The sequence below is a fragment of the Pelobates fuscus genome, chromosome 12 (genome assembly GCF_036172605.1).
Source record: "Pelobates fuscus isolate aPelFus1 chromosome 12, aPelFus1.pri, whole genome shotgun sequence".
Taxonomy (NCBI): domain Eukaryota; kingdom Metazoa; phylum Chordata; class Amphibia; order Anura; family Pelobatidae; genus Pelobates; species Pelobates fuscus.
The window spans coordinates 2,991,645-3,007,742 of record NC_086328.1 but is presented as its reverse complement, the minus strand read 5'-3'; the positions used below and the strand labels follow the sequence as shown (position 1 = coordinate 3,007,742).

The window sequence follows — 16,098 nt, the reverse complement described above, 5'->3', positions numbered from 1 at the left end:
TTGGAGAAATGTAGCTTTGATCAAACCCAGGTAACCTTTCTCGGCTATGTGATCTCTGGGGAGGGATTTAAGATGGATCCGGATAAGCTCCAATCCATTCTAGAGTGGCCTTTACCCAAAGGTCTTAAAGCCGTACAGAGATTTATTGGTTTTTCTAATTATTATAGGCGCTTTATTAAGGGCTATTCTTCCATTATCGCACCTATCACTAATATGACCAAACAGGGGGCTGATACTAAGAATTGGACTACTGAAGCTCTCCTTGCGTTCAAAACTCTCAAGGAGCTTTTCGCTTCCGCTCCAATTTTAGTTCACCCCGACACTTCTCTGCCTTTTCTACTTGAGGTAGACGCATCAGAGACTGGTTTAGGTGCTGTCCTATCTCAAAGGTTGGGGGTTGATAAACCATTACATCCATGTGGATTTTTCTCTAAAAAATTGACCGGTACTGAAAGCAGATATGACATTGGTGACAGAGAATTACTAGCGGTTATCAAGGCTTTGAAAGAGTGGAGACATTTATTGGAAGGTACATTACATCCTGTTACCATTCTAACTGACCACAAAAATTTGTCTTATATCGGAGAGGCTAAGCGGTTGTCCTCCAGGCAGGCTCGTTGGTCGTTGTTTCTTACCCATTTCAATTACGTTCTGACTTACAGACCTGGGTCAAAGAATTCTAAAGCCGATGCGCTATCTCGCCAATATGAGCCCTCTGCTTCAGTTGAACCACTTATGTCCTCCATTGTACCCAAATGCAATATTATTGCTAATACCAGTCTCAAAATTCATTCTCCGCTACTTGACCAGATCTTGAAGTCACAACATCTAGCTCCCGGAAACACTCCTGAGGGAAGAAACTTTGTTCCTCCTGAACTTCAACTGGAGCTCTTACAATGTTTTCACGAAAGTAAAATAGCTGGTCATCCTGGTATTCGCAAGACATACTCTTTGATATCCAAGGATTTCTGGTGGTCTTCACTTCGAAAAGATATTGAGGAGTTCGTCGCAGCTTGTGAAACTTGTGCCAAGACTAAACTACCTCATGCATCTCCATGTGGCCTGTTACACCCCTTGGACATTCCTGAGAAACCTTGGTCCTGTTTGTCCATAGACTTTATCGTTGATTTGCCTGCTTCCAAGAGACAGACTGTTATTCTCACGGTGGTGGATAGATTTACTAAGATGGCTCATTTCGTGCCATTACCTAAACTTCCGTCTTCTCCTGAATTGGCGGAGATTTTTGCAAGAGAGGTTTTTCGCCTACATGGGATTCCTTCGGAGATTGTTTCTGATAGAGGCTCTCAATTTGTCTCACGTTTCTGGAGATCCTTTTGTTCTCAAATGGGCATCAAATTGAACTTCTCCTCGGCCTATCACCCTCAGTCTAACGGAGCTGCTGAACGTACCAATCAAAAGATCGAACAGTATCTGCGTTGCTTTGTTTCCGAACACCAGGACGATTGGGTCGGTCTGATTCCTTGGGCGGAGTTCGCACACAATAACCTTGTTTGCGATTCAACTCGCTCTAGCCCTTTCTTCATGAACTATGGCTTTCATCCTTCGATTTTTCCTTCGGTTTCCTCTTCTCAGGGGATACCGTCGGTTGATGATCATGTCGCCAACCTGAAGAAATTATGGGATCAGACTCGGCAAATTCTGTTACATAGTTCCTCGTTGTTCAAAAAACACGCTGACAAGCATAGAAGAGCGGCTCCTGTTTTTGTTCCTGGGGATAGGGTATGGTTAAGTACTAAGAATATTCGACTAAAAGTTCCATCTATGAAATTTGCTCCCCGCTACATAGGTCCTTACAGGGTTCTCACTCGTATCAATCCGGTTGCGTATCGCCTTGCTCTGCCACCTGCCTTACGCATTCCTAACTCTTTTCATGTCTCCTTGTTGAAACCTCTTATTTGCAACAAATTCTCCTCTAAGGTCTCCTCGCCTCGTCCTGTTCAGGTGGAGGGTCGGGAGGAGTACGAGGTCAGCTCCATCGTTGATTCCAGAATTTCAAGGGGAAAATTGCAATATCTGGTCAACTGGAGGGGATATGGTCCTGAGGAGAGGAGTTGGGTACCTCAGGAGGACGTTCATGCTTCTCGCCTTCGCAGAGCATTTCACCTCCGCTTCCCATCTCGCCCCGGTTCCTTCCGCCCGGTGGGCGTATCTGAGAGGGGGGGTACTGTCAGGGTACCTGAGGCCTCTACCTCTAAGGGAGGTAGAGACTTGGTGGTTTATCCGTCCAGGCGAGCTGTTTCCTCCGTTCCTCGCGGTTCATCCAGCCACTTAAACACCGGCCGCGAGGAATCCACGTCCTTTTCTAGCAGGACGCTCAATACGTGACGTCATGACGCTATCACGAGCGACCTGTCACTCAAGTGTCCGATATCCAATCGGCACTTGTCAGAGGCGTGCTTACCATCCGGAGCCAGGGTATTTAAGCTTACTTCTCGCTTCTGCTCATTGCCCTGTCGTGGTTCTAGCTTGTCTAGTCACTCAGTGCTCTGGTATTCTAGTTTGCTCTATTTGGTTTTGACTCGGCTTGTTGTACTTCCCTGCTTCTCTGTTCTCCCTTGACCCGGCTTGTCCCTCGCTTATCTGTCTTCCCGTTCCCTCGACCTCGGCTTGTCTCTGACTATTCTCTATTACTCTCGGTACGTTAGTCCGGCCATTCTAAGGCCCGGTATACGTACCTTTCCACTCTTTGTACTCTGCGTGTTGGATCCCTGTCCCGATCCTGACAATACGGCTTTTTATGCAAAGGCCCCAACATGGGGTTTCTAACACAGAAATACAGGAAAATCCCTCCCATGATCCTCTATGCCTGAGAGATAATTATTGGAATAGACATCGCTAATTACATTATCTTTCAGCACATAAAATCATAACAATTTTTAAACACCCCCAAAATAGACGGAAACCCCACAAAAGTCACATCTCCGGACAGCTGGGATCTGGATGAACAATAAATCCAAAAATCACCCAGATCCGTTTGGTAGTTTTGGAAGCGGCATCGTAGTTCTGACCGGTCTGCCACGAGGCCGAATCCCAAAATAGTTCCAGGGATGTTGTGGCAAGAGCCGGTCTCCGTTCGTGGGGTTTTGTATGAAAACAGCACAAGTTAGACGAAAATTGACCAGTGTAGAATGCTCCCTGTGTTCGGTAGTCTGTAACTACCAAACGCCGTTCATGTAGGTGTAGCAGAAAGGGAACGGGCAGCAGGTCCATGGTGGCCGGTGTTCACGGGAGTGCCTGGCCAAAATTAGTTCCAGGCACTCGGCGACCAAGTCCAGGGGCCCCAAACATAATAGACATAGACCCCGCCAGGGGCCCCAAACATAATAGACATAGACCCCGCCAGGGGCCCCAAACATAATAGACATAGACCCCGCCAGGGGCCCCAAACATAATAGACATAGACCCCGCCAGGGGCCCCAAACATAATAGACATAGACCCCGCCAGGGGCCCCAAACATAATAGACATAGACCCCGCCAGGGGCCCCAAACATAATAGACATAGACCCCGCCAGGGGCCCCAAACATAATAGACATAGACCCCGCCAGGGGCCCCAAACATAATAGACATAGACCCCGCCAGGGGCCCCAAACATAATAGACATAGACCCCGCCAGGGGCCCCAAACATAATAGACATAGACCCCGCCAGGGGCCCCAAACATAATAGACATAGACCCCGCCAGGGGCCCCAAACATAATAGACATAGACCCCGCCAGGGGCCCCAAACATAATAGACATAGACCCCGCCAGGGGCCCCAAACATAATAGACATAGACCCCGCCAGGGGCCCCAAACATAATAGACATAGACCCCGCCAGGGGCCCCAAACATAATAGACATAGACCCCGCCAGGGGCCCCAAACATAATAGACATAGACCCCGCCAGGGGCCCCAAACATAATAGACATAGACCCCGCCAGGGGCCCCAAACATAATAGACATAGACCCCGCCAGGGGCCCCAAACATAATATACATAGACCCCGCCAGGGGCCCCAAACATAATATACATAGACCCCGCCAGGGGCCCCAAACATAATATACATAGACCCCGCCAGGGGCCCCAAACATAATATACATAGACCCCGCCAGGGGCCCCAAACATAATATACATAGACCCCGCCAGGGGCCCCAAACATAATATACATAGACCCCGCCAGGGGCCCCAAACATAATATACATAGACCCCGCCAGGGGCCCCAAACATAATATACATAGACTCCGCCAGGGGCCCCAAACATAATATACATAGACCCCGCCAGGGGCCCCAAACATAATATACATAGACCCAGCCAGGGGCCCCAAACATAATATACCTAGACCCCACCAGGGGCCCCAAACATAATATACATAGACCCCACCAGGGGCCCCAAACATAATATACCTAGACCCCACCAGGGGCCCCAAACATAATATACATAGACCCCGCCAGGGGCCCCAAACATGACAATGGAGAAGTGCTTAGCACCACTATATAATGCAGACTGTTCAGGTAATAGTTGGGATTTATGGGAAGGGGACCTGCAGTATTTGGAGCGGAGCTTACTCTGCCAGAAGCACAGTGTTAGGGCTCTGTATGGGGCACAAGGCAATCCCTAACATGTGACACATGGGGACCCCTCACAGACAGCTTTTTGTTAGAGGGCACTGCATATATTACCACCACGAGCCGGGGTGCCATTCATGGCAAGTTAGAAAATTAGACGCAGGGTTAATAGTTATAAAGAATCTATATAGCAAACAAGTTAACAATTTCAGCTAAAACAAGGATACATTGTGTTTGGGCAGACAGATAATCTACTAACTAAAAGGGACAATGCATGTATTGAAGGGCAGTGGTCAGGGGAAAGGGGGGGGGCACAGTGTGTTTGTGGGAGGGCACAGAATGATTTGGGGAACTGGAGGTCTACTTACTTAGTTGTGGGCAGGAGGATTGTGATTAGATTGCTGGGGGTCTTCCTACCGTGCAGGGTGGAGGATGATTGGGGGTCTTGGAGACAATAATTTGGGGGTATGATGGGGTCCTTCCTACCTTGCTGATTGTAGCATGACATGAGGGGCTGGTGGAGGATGATTTGGTGGGGTTGGATGATGGTGGGCTCCCTACCTGCTGGTGGATGATGACGGGGGGAGAGGGGCTGGATTATGGGGGGGGGGGGGGCTGATGATGGGGAATGGGGTTGGATAATTGGGGGATGGGGTTGGATTATTGGGGGGGGTGAGATTGGCTTATTAACGGGGCTGGAATTATGAGTGGTCTCCCTACCTTGCTGGTGGATGATGAATAGGGGGGCTAGATGATGGAGGGGCTGGGGTTGAATTATTGGGGGGGAAGGGGGCTGGAATGATGGGGGGTCTCCCTACCTTGCTGGTGGATGATGAATGGGGGGGTTGGATGAATGGGGGGGCGGGGTTGGATTATTGGGGGGGGAGCTAGATGATGGGGGATGGGGTTAGATTATTGGGGGGGGGCTGGAATGATGGGGGACTCCCTACCTTGCTGGTGGATGATGAAGGGAGGGGGGGCTGGATTATTGGGGGAAGGGGGGGGCTGGAATGATGGGGGGGTGCTCTCCCTACCTTGCTGGTGGATGATGAATGGGGGGGTTGGATAATGGGGAGGGTGTATGATAGGGGTCTCCCTACCTTGCTGGTGGATGATGAATGGGGGGGTTGGATGAATGGGGGGCTGGGGTTGGATGAATGGGGGGGGGGGCTGGGGATGGATTATTGGGGGGCTGGATGATGGAGGGGTTGGGGTTGGATTATTGGGGGGGCTGGGGTTGGATTATTGGGGGGCTGGATGAAGGGGTTGGATAATGGGGAGGGGGGGTATGATAGGGGTCTCCCTACCTTGCTGGTGGATGATGAATGGGGGGGTTGGATGAATGGGGGGCTGGGGTTGGATGATTGGGGGGGGCTGAATGATGGGGGGCTGGGGTTGGATGATTGGGGGGCTGGATGATGGGGGGGGTGGGGTTGGATTATTAGGGGGGCTGAATGATGGGGGACTGGGGTTGTATTATTGGGGGGTGGGGTTGTATTATTGGGGGGCTGGGGTTGAATTATTGGGGGGGGCTGAATGATGGGGTTGGATTATTGGGGGGGGGGCTGAATGATGGGGTTGGATTATTGGGGGGCTGGATAATGGTGAGGGGGGTATGATAGGGGTCTCCCTACCTTGTTGGTACCTTGCTGTGTCTCCAGCTGCCAGGCCCAGCCGATGCTGCCTCTCTGTTAATGGGCAGCTCTCCCCGCACAATGAGCCCCCTGCCCAGCCCCCTACCAGGAGCGGAGATTTTAAACAGCATTGGGATGCGGCGCGCGGGGCATGCCGGGGAATGGAGTTCTTCAATGCATAAAGAATGGTCTTTAGAACCTGAATGAAGCGGCCACTAAACTACACATCCCATGATCCTCTGCGCGCAGCCAGGGCCCGATCTGCGCAATGACTCACGGATCTTGTAGTCCAGGATCAGCCGGGAGACTGAGCTGTGATGGGAGAAAAATCACAACCAAACTACAATTCCCAGAGGGCAGCGCGGCTCCTAGAATTCCAGATAACGGGACCCGGGCTGACATACTGTGCGTGCAGATAGCGGGGAGCGGCTGGGGCTCCTGTGGGCCCCTGAGGGCCACACAGTGATATTACCCGAAAAGGCACTCACAGAGCGAATTATTCACTTACTATTAGTGTCAATGCCATTAATATAATTACCAGTATTATTAGTATTAATATAATTATTATTAGTATTAGTGTTATAATTAGTATTATTATTATAATTATTATTAGTATTAGTGTTATAATTATTATTATTATTAGTAGTAGTAGTATTAGTGTTATAATTAGTATTATTAATATAATTATTATTAGTATTAGTGTTATAATTAGTATTATTATAATTATTATTAGTATTAGTGTTATAATTAGTATTATTAATATAACTATTATTAGTATTAGTGTTATAATTAGTATTATTATTATTAGTGTTATAATTAGTATTATTATTATAATTATTATTAGTATTAGTGTTATAATTAGTATTATTAATATAATTATTATTAGTATTAGTGTTATAATTATTATTATTAGTAGTAGTAGTAGTATTAGTGTTATAATTAGTATTATTAATATAACTATTATTAGTATTAGTGTTATAATTAGTATTATTATTATTAGTAGTAGTATTAGTGTTATAATTAGTATTATTATTATTAGTAGTAGTATTAGTGTTATAATTAGTATTATTAGTGGTAATGTTACTATAATTATTAGTATAGAAAATAAAACAAAAAGAAAAGCGGGTGCGCCTTAAAACAAGTAGGAAAATACTAATAAATATTAAAGAGTCCAAGCAAATCTGCAGTAGTCCAAAATTAGGGTGATCTACGTTGGCCGGAGAGGAAGTTTGCAGGCCAGCGGATACAGATGGAAACTCGTTATCCAGAGGTATATATGTGGAAGAGAAATTCCAATGGTACAGTATGTCGTTATGTAAGGTATGACGTATATAATAAAGGAACTACTCACAACATCCAGAGCTTAAATCCAGCTCTGGTTTGAATTGCGTGAAGTGGAATAATCCCCACTCAAGGATATGTGAAGATCCTCTAGTGTTCTTCAGTAGGATAGTCCAGAAAGGGTGGTTTAGCTCAGGATAAAATAAAAATAAAATATTTAGTGCTCCCTGTAAATCTATTAGGGATGATATAAAACCAGATAAAATATACTCACGGTATATTGAGCAGGCGCACTGCTCGATGTATAGCGTATGGATGGTACAATCCCCACCGAGGGATTCTTGGTGCTTCTAGTAGATGGTGGAACTTTTTGTGCCCACACAGTTTCAGCAGTCTTTTTGACTCACAGTCTCTCTGTCTCCTCCCCAGCTCTTCACAGGAGAGACTGTGAGTTAAAAAGACTGCTGAACATGAAGTCTTTGCCAACCACCTTAATACATAGAAATATAAAAATATCAGGCAGCTTCACACCTGTGTTTTAAATACCAAACACATTAAATACAAATCACAAATCACACTTATTCTGGTGGAGCGCCTATGGTGAATGACCTTGACGTAGTCTTGAGATCACTCTTATATAAGGCTCAGAGTCACATATAAATACAAAGAAACAAAGGAGATACAATCGAGAGGTACTGTTAGAAAATAGCAATTCTGACAAATAGGAAAATGGTTAGTGAGTATATGCAGTAAAGGCCTGCTACTCACAAACGCCTTTTGTTCCCACTGGAACACTGTGTACTGCGTTCAACCGGCTACGGAAGTCTCGAATCCTCCACGGATAGGTGTTCACCGAGCTTCCCGGTTGTTTTGGACGTGCACTGTGCTCTTCAAAAGATGTTTTTCGATCGTGGGTTGAAAGGCAGAATTAAAATCTGCGGGACTTCCAATATCACCGCCCACTTGATCATGTCACCGTGTAGCTTGTGTCGCTACGTCACTGCGTCTACGCGTTTCGCCTATTGGCTTCCACAGTACGTCAATGTGATCACAGCAGGCTTTCACTGCATATACGCACTAACCATTTTCCTGTAAGAGGCTCAATTACCGTATATACTCGAGTATAAGACAAGTTTTTCAGCAAATTTTTTGTGCTGAAAAACCCCAACTCGTCTTATACTCGAGTCAATGTCTGTATTATGGCAATTTACATTGCCATAATACAGACAAGGGGCTGTGTAGGAGGGGGGCTGGCAGGAAGCGTTTACTTACCTCTCCTGCAGCTCCTGTCAGCTCCCTTCTCCTCCGCGCCGGTCCGGTCAGCACCTCTCTCAGCTCCCAGTGTAAGTCTCGCGAGAGCCGCGGGGTCATAGTGCGGCTCTCGCGAGACTTACACTGTGAGCTGACAGAGGAGCTGACCGGACCGGCGCGGAGGAGGAGGGAGCTGACAGGAGCTGCAGGAGAGGTAAACGCTCTCTGCCAGCCCCCCTCCACTGAACTGCCAATGCCACTGGACCACCAGGGAGTGACAGCCCCCTCCCTGCCATGTATCAAGCAGGGAGGGGGACGAAGAAAAAAAATATATAAATAATAATAAAATAATATTTAAAAAAAATAATAATACAATAAAAATTAATAATAAAAAAATAAAACAAAAAATAGTAATTTAAATGCCATACAAATGTTCAGCTATGTCTATATTTTTTTGCTTGCACCAGCTATTGTGGGAGTGCAAACATGTCTGTTATATCTGTGCACAAATAAAACAAAGATTGAAAAAAAAAATTACAATTTAACAACAAAAAAATTATTAAAATAATTATTAAAAAAAATAATAATAAAAATGCCCACCCCCCCACCAAGGCTCTGCAACACACACACAAACACACACTGCATCACACACACACACACACTGCATTCATACACACACTGCATTCATATACACACACTGCACTCATATACACACACTGCACTCATACACACACACTGCATTCATACACACACTGCATTCATACACACACTGCATTCATACACACACTGCACTCATACACACACTGCACTCATATACACACACTGCATTCATATACACACACTGCACTCATATACACACACTGCACTCATACACACACTGCATTCATACACACACTGCATTCATACACACACTGCATTCATACACACACTGCATTCATACACACACTGCACTCATATACACACACTGCACTCATACACACACACTGCATTCATACACACACACTGCATTCATACACACACTGCACTCATACACACACTGCATTCATACACACACTGCACTCATATACACACACTGCACTCATACACACACACTGCATTCATACACACACTGCATTCATACACACACTGCATTCATACACACACTGCACTCATACACACACTGCACTCATATACACACACTGCATTCATATACACACACTGCACTCATATACACACACTGCACTCATACACACACTGCATTCATACACACACTGCATTCATACACGCACTACATTCATACACACACTGCATTCATACACACACTGCACTCATATACACACACTGCACTCATACACACACACTGCATTCATACACACACACTGCATTCATACACACACTGCACTCATACACACACTGCATTCATACACACACTGCACTCATATACACACACTGCACTCATGCAAACCAAAGAAGAAAGATGCTACAGGGTCTCAGGCTAAAACAAGTTATGAGACCCCGTGCATCCCCTGGATATCAATATAGCCAACTAGAAAATAAGGATATAACTGATGATGGCTCAGTAACCAAATAAAAGGTGAGGCTAAAGTAAATGCTAAAACTAAACAAAGTATATACAAAAAACCAAATCCCTACTATGTTGCAAAACTGGAATAGGGAACAGATGCACTATAGCAAAAGTGCAGAGGTATATATAGGATACAAGCAATCCAAAAAATAAAAAATACTAAATGAAAGTATCCATACCCCTAGTAGCCCTAAAACCATACAGTCCTCTACTGCATACAAAGGACTGGGACCTAAACATATCCACCAACCTATAAATAGATGGTATAATATAGGTCCCTAACCGCCCTTATAGTATACAAAATGTATAAATATATACCAGGGGTCCTAATAGTGCAAGTAGAGATAAAGATAGATAGAGGGAGAGAGAAATATAGGGCAAAATCAAAGGTCAGTAGCAAATGCACTGACAGTTACTTTATAAAGCCTCTCTCCCTGTAAAACTAACTAGACAGACATAGTAGGAAATAAGGGAAAACAAATCAAACGTAGTGGTTTAGAGCATCATCAAGGTGCTCCACACCCAAGGTGTCTAGTAAGTGCCGATGTGAGAACAGCAAAGTGATAGTATCAAAACGCCCGACGCGCGTTTCGGTGCTTAGGTAATGCACCTTCGTCAGGGACCAACTGTATGAAGTACCTAGCCTCCCTTAAATATGAAAGGTACCAAAAGTACCAAAAGTACCGATGTACCTGTATCCAATCCAATGTGTAGGGGAGAAGTTCCCTCAGGTGCTGCAGGTTTGCCTCATTAGGTCCGGTTGATAGAGAGACCCGGTACCGAGTGAGTATATCACGTGATCGCTAAATTGGAGGTTCAGATTGGTTCCCCAAATGGGCTTGTGTGATTGAGTATAGCCCACGTGGGAACCGTCCAATAGGTGGATAGTATGCGTGCGGATGACACGCCCCCTGTGTGGCTTCGTTGTAAGGCCGTTAACACCTAGCTAGCAGCTGTCATCCGGAGCATAGTTAATCCCTATGGCTCTCAGCCAACCGCCCAGTCGAAACTGCAAGCAACATCTAATAAGTAAAGAAAAGTATGAATATAAACAGCCCATCAAAGTTCGCAATAAAGGGATAGTCAATAATATGTATTATACTGACTCCCCAAAAACGGACCTCAATTGAAAAGTCTAAATTAGACATATATCACTGTGATGAGAAGCAGTGTGACCAACTCCAAATATAGATGCAGACACATACCCCATATTTTGATTTATTATATTGTATAATTAGAAAAAAGTACCCTATTATAATAAAGGGCATGCTTACTAAGGGGCACAAAAAATGATCATTGGATACATAGTGATGAGAGATACAGGTACCGGGTATCCTAACACGTATGACATAAAAAGATACACAGAACGGTAATTATTGGCTAAAAAAGCCATCAACGTAATAGTAATAGAAAGTCCAGAGGTGCTATACAAACATGTTGGTGTGTATGAGGCATATTTATATATTTACATATTTACAAAAGGAACTGTAGATCTCAATCTGAGATGAAGGACGTGTATGAGAAACCCTTATTGAGGCCAAGGGGTGAGAGTGTCTTGAGTTTATAGATCCCAAAACTCTCCCTTTGTAAGAGTTTTTTATCAAGATCTCCACCCCTTGGTCCCAGTGTGACTTTTTCCAAACAACAAAACCTGATCCCGTCCGAGGACCCCCTATGGTGCAATTTGAGATGTTTCGAGACTGGTATATCTGTCAGTCTCCTAGGGTTCACTGAATTCACGTGTTCCCTTATTCTCAATTTGAACATCCGGGAGGTTTTTCCAACGTAAAGTTTTTTACAGGAGCAGGTGAGTAGATAAACTAAGCCTTTCGATTGGCAGTTAAAAAAAGTTTTAACCTTAAACTCATGGGAGCAGGAGGAGTCTGTAAAGGTATTGGATGGACGACGTATGAAATGACAAGCCTTACATCTACCGCACTGGTAGGTACCTACAACTGGGGATTTTAACCAGGTGGGATTCTGGGGGATGTTCTTTAGATGGCTGGGGACTAATATATCCTTAAGATTAAGCCCCCTTCTTGCAGTAACAGATGCATGAGGAGTAATCACTTTATGTACATGGGGATCTTGATGCAAAAGAGGCCAAAATCTTTCAAAGATCTTAAGTATTGGATTCCAGCCCGCATCATAATTCCCAATGCATCTAATCACATCTTGTGGTGATTTTCGATTACTATCCTCTGAAAGTAGATCATTTCGATCTGCAAGTAGTGCACGTTTGTATGCGTACTTAATGCATCTATTCGGAAGCCTTTCTGTTTGAACTGACTTCGAAGAGTCTTAGCCTTCAGTTTGAAGTCCTCCATATTGGAGCAATTCCGTCAAAGGCGTAGGTTTTGCCCTATAGGTATACCTTTTTTGAGGGGTGGAGGGTGGTAGCTCTCCCAACTAAGCAAATTATTTGTCGCTGTTGGTTTCCGAAACAGCGTGGACTTGAGGTATCCATCCTCTGTCAATGTGATGGTAATGTCCAAAAAAATAATTTTATTTCCCCCTACTTCACTTGTTAACTTCAAGTTGATGTCATTTACATTTAAAGTCATCACGAATTCATGGAAGAGGTCAATGGTGTCCGTCCAAATTAGCAGGACGTCATCAATGTATCTCTTCCAAATTTTGATATGCCTGGTATACTTCTGCATATGGGCACTAAATACCACAGTTCTCTCCCACCACCCTAAGTGGAGATTGGCATATGAGGGGGCACATGCCGTCCCCATAGCCGTCCCTCTTAGCTGGTGGTAGTATTTACCCTGGAACATGAAAAAATTATGAGTCAAGATGAATTGCATTAAATCATGCACCAGACGGTTATGTGGGGGGGAGGCACCAGGTTGTTCATCCAAAAAAGCCCGAATATGCTTAAGTCCCACTCTGTGTGGTATAGAGCTATATAGCTTCTCAACGTCAAGGCTACACAAAATAGCATCCACCGTGACTTTAATTTCCTCAATGATGTTCAGAGTGTGTTTAGTATCTCTCAGGTAAGATGGAAGTTCAATAACCAGTTTGCGTAGAATATGGTCTACATAAAGACTTGTGTTCTGAGTTAAATTCCCCCTACCCGAGACAATTGGTCTCCCACTTAGGTCAGGTTTTTGTTTGTGTATTTTTGGGTGGGCATAAAATGTCGCTGTTATGGGGTTTTTAGTCAAAATGAAGTTAAATTCATCTTTAGAAATTAGAGATGATGTTAAAGCTGTATCAAGATATACTAGATATTTCTTAGTAGGGTCACAGGGGAGTATTTCGTAAGTATCTTTATCCTGAATCAGACTATGTACCATCGACACATAGTCCGTTTTATTCAGGATCACCGTATTACCCCCTTTATCTGACGGTTTAAAGATCACTTCGTCCAATGTTTGCAGTTGTTTAAGGGATATCTGTTCCTGTGAAGTGATGTTACTAGCAGGTTGGACCTGGAGTTCTTTATACTTGATTTTATCTATTTCCCCACATGTCAGCTCAACAAATAAATCAATATACTTGAATTCAGCTAAGTGTGGGGTAAACAGACTCTTCCTCTTTAGTTGGGTAAAGGGAGGTTGTGGATTTATTAGCATGTCATTGCAGGAGAGCAAATCAACCAGAGTATCTAAAAGGTCTATGTCCGAGGCTTGAAGGCCCAGGTTTTTGGCTCTTTTTTTCATCGCGAAGGCGGTGAAATTTGTGTAAAGCCAGTTTCCTCGCAAAGAGATGTATATCCTTCGTCCAGTTAAACTTATCAAATTTAGACACTGGAACGAAGGATAGACCACGTTGTAAAAGTTGTAATTCTGGGTTTGTGGGTGTATAAGAGGAGAGGTTGATAATCTGGTTTGCTATAGGTGTATTAGTTGATAACGTTTCCTTCTGAACCTTTGGGGAGGTCTGCCCCGGCCCCGTATTTGGGAAGTCGTGTTGTCCTCCATGTACGGTTTCCCTAAAAAAGTCACACCCCTTTTTAGGATGCTTCTGGTGTTATATTCATGGGGTACCTGTGTACTCCCCTTACTGGACTCAGAATCGGAACCACTTGTTTCGTATTCTGAAGTAGAGATTGGTTCAGAAAAACTCGTCCTTGTTTTTTTATTTCTCCTATATACATTCCCATTTTTAAAGTCCTGACTATCCCTTATAAATTTTTCAATCTTGTCGATTTGTTCGTCCACCTCCTTGTTGATAGTTATCAACCTTTTTTTTTTTTTTAATTCTTTATTTTTGCCGTGCTTGAAATAACAATCGCATGTCAACAATGCCACTACAGCATTTGCAAACAGTTGAAAAAACACATATTGGTTAACTGTTGTATAGCATTCAGATTAAACGCACATTTTTTGGTTTATAATACAAGCTAAGTACAGGTTTGGTAACTATAGCCTAGCAATGGTATTTATGTTGAGTATCGTCGCTTTATTATCTAGATTTCCTGTATCACTGTGAAGTCGCTGTGTTAAACTAAAGCATGCGTACAGTCGCTGTTATGAGATTAGTAGCTTAGTTAGGGTGCAAGAGATTTCAAACAAGTTTGGTATGCCGCAACATAATGGACAATCAATTTTTAGATATACACGCAGTTACATTGCCATGGCACATGAGAGAGATTGCACATTTTTATATTAAGAGTAGGTGGGTTAAACTATAACTTCTGCATAACTGATGAAGATAATTAAGGCACCATGCTTGTTCTGATAAGGTTAATTACCACTGGTTCTGTGTTTGACATTCTAAACAGCATGAGTGTAAGACAGGTATTGATAAGAACAAATAAAAATAAGAGATATCAGGTCAAAAAAAACCTAAAAACCCTGAATCTCCATGCAAGAGTACAGGAGCCCTCGGGAGAATGCTCGGCAGAAGTATCTTTGTTTTAGCCCTCTGGGTAGCCAACATCAGCCGATGCCCGATCTGCAGAGCTACTGGGGTTGTACGTGAACAGCCAGGATCTGAGCAGTGTCCAGTATTGCTGGTATCATGAATGTTCTTAGAGCCCTTCCATGCCACTTCAACTCTGGTTTGGCAACAAGATAAGTGTGTGATGGTGAACGCAGAGCAGTTGGGTAGTCCCTGGCTTGAGAGTGATTAGTAGTCACCTTCATCTCGGATACAAGAGCTCCCTATTGGTCGGTAGGGTCTTCCGCCTCTGGTATTGGGGGCTGCTGTGGTATGTCAAGTCTAATGGGAGCTTTGGTGGTTACCTGCCCGGCTGGAATTCCCTCTCGGTCATCAGCAGGTGAGGGGCATTGTGTGGGACAAAATTCACCAGCACAGCGAACACATCCAGCCACTTCCCAGTCTGAAGGCCTGATCTTCCAGTACACTCACGCTGCTTTTTTGTACACTTCAACCTTAGACCAAGGTATTGTAGGTCGCCTTGTTTCCTCGCCCAGATGAGGGAGGAGGCCCCTGAGACTCCAGTCATGGAGGAGGTGAGTGGCTTGTTTGGGTTCGAGGGTGTATGCAGGTGGTAGGTGCTTATGGTCCGCTCATGGTCTTGGCGCCATCGCACGTGGCCTCTGCCATCTTAGTTATAGTGCTTGGGTCGTGGGTCTTGGCGGCCCGGCTACTGCGCCTCACGTGCTCTGTGGTGGTCGGGTTCCGAGGGTGGGGACTAGGATCACCCCCCCGGTCCAAAGGGGGGGTTCTGGGCCAGTTCCCCGCAGATCTGACTCACGGCTGAGCGCTGATCAGCAGGCAACGGGGCAGCGGCCGTCCACCCCGCTCACCGCCAGACTGTAGCCCGTTTGGCCAGCCTCTCCCTGGATCCAGGGCTCTCGGCCCGCTGGGGGCCACCGTTGC

General features: G+C 44.9%; 2 protein-coding genes across 3 annotated transcripts in view; one reads left to right on the top strand and one right to left on the bottom strand.

Annotated features, from left to right (window-relative positions):
* The window catches only part of ST3GAL2 (ST3 beta-galactoside alpha-2,3-sialyltransferase 2), a 31,533-nt gene extending 25,220 nt beyond the window's left edge, over positions 1-6,313 (bottom strand). Inside the window, exon 1 of one of the 2 annotated variants that reach the window (XM_063437297.1) lies at positions 6,201-6,313. The gene's annotated coding sequence lies outside the window, so the exon portion shown is untranslated. The remainder of the gene's footprint in view (positions 1-6,200) is intronic. The other variant, XM_063437298.1, reaches the window with a different exon arrangement.
* A 1,115-nt stretch (positions 6,314-7,428) lies between these two features.
* Positions 7,429-16,098, top strand: part of FCSK (fucose kinase) — an 81,274-nt gene continuing 72,604 nt past the window's right edge. Inside the window, exon 1 of the mRNA XM_063438753.1 lies at positions 7,429-7,470. The gene's annotated coding sequence lies outside the window, so the exon portion shown is untranslated. The remainder of the gene's footprint in view (positions 7,471-16,098) is intronic.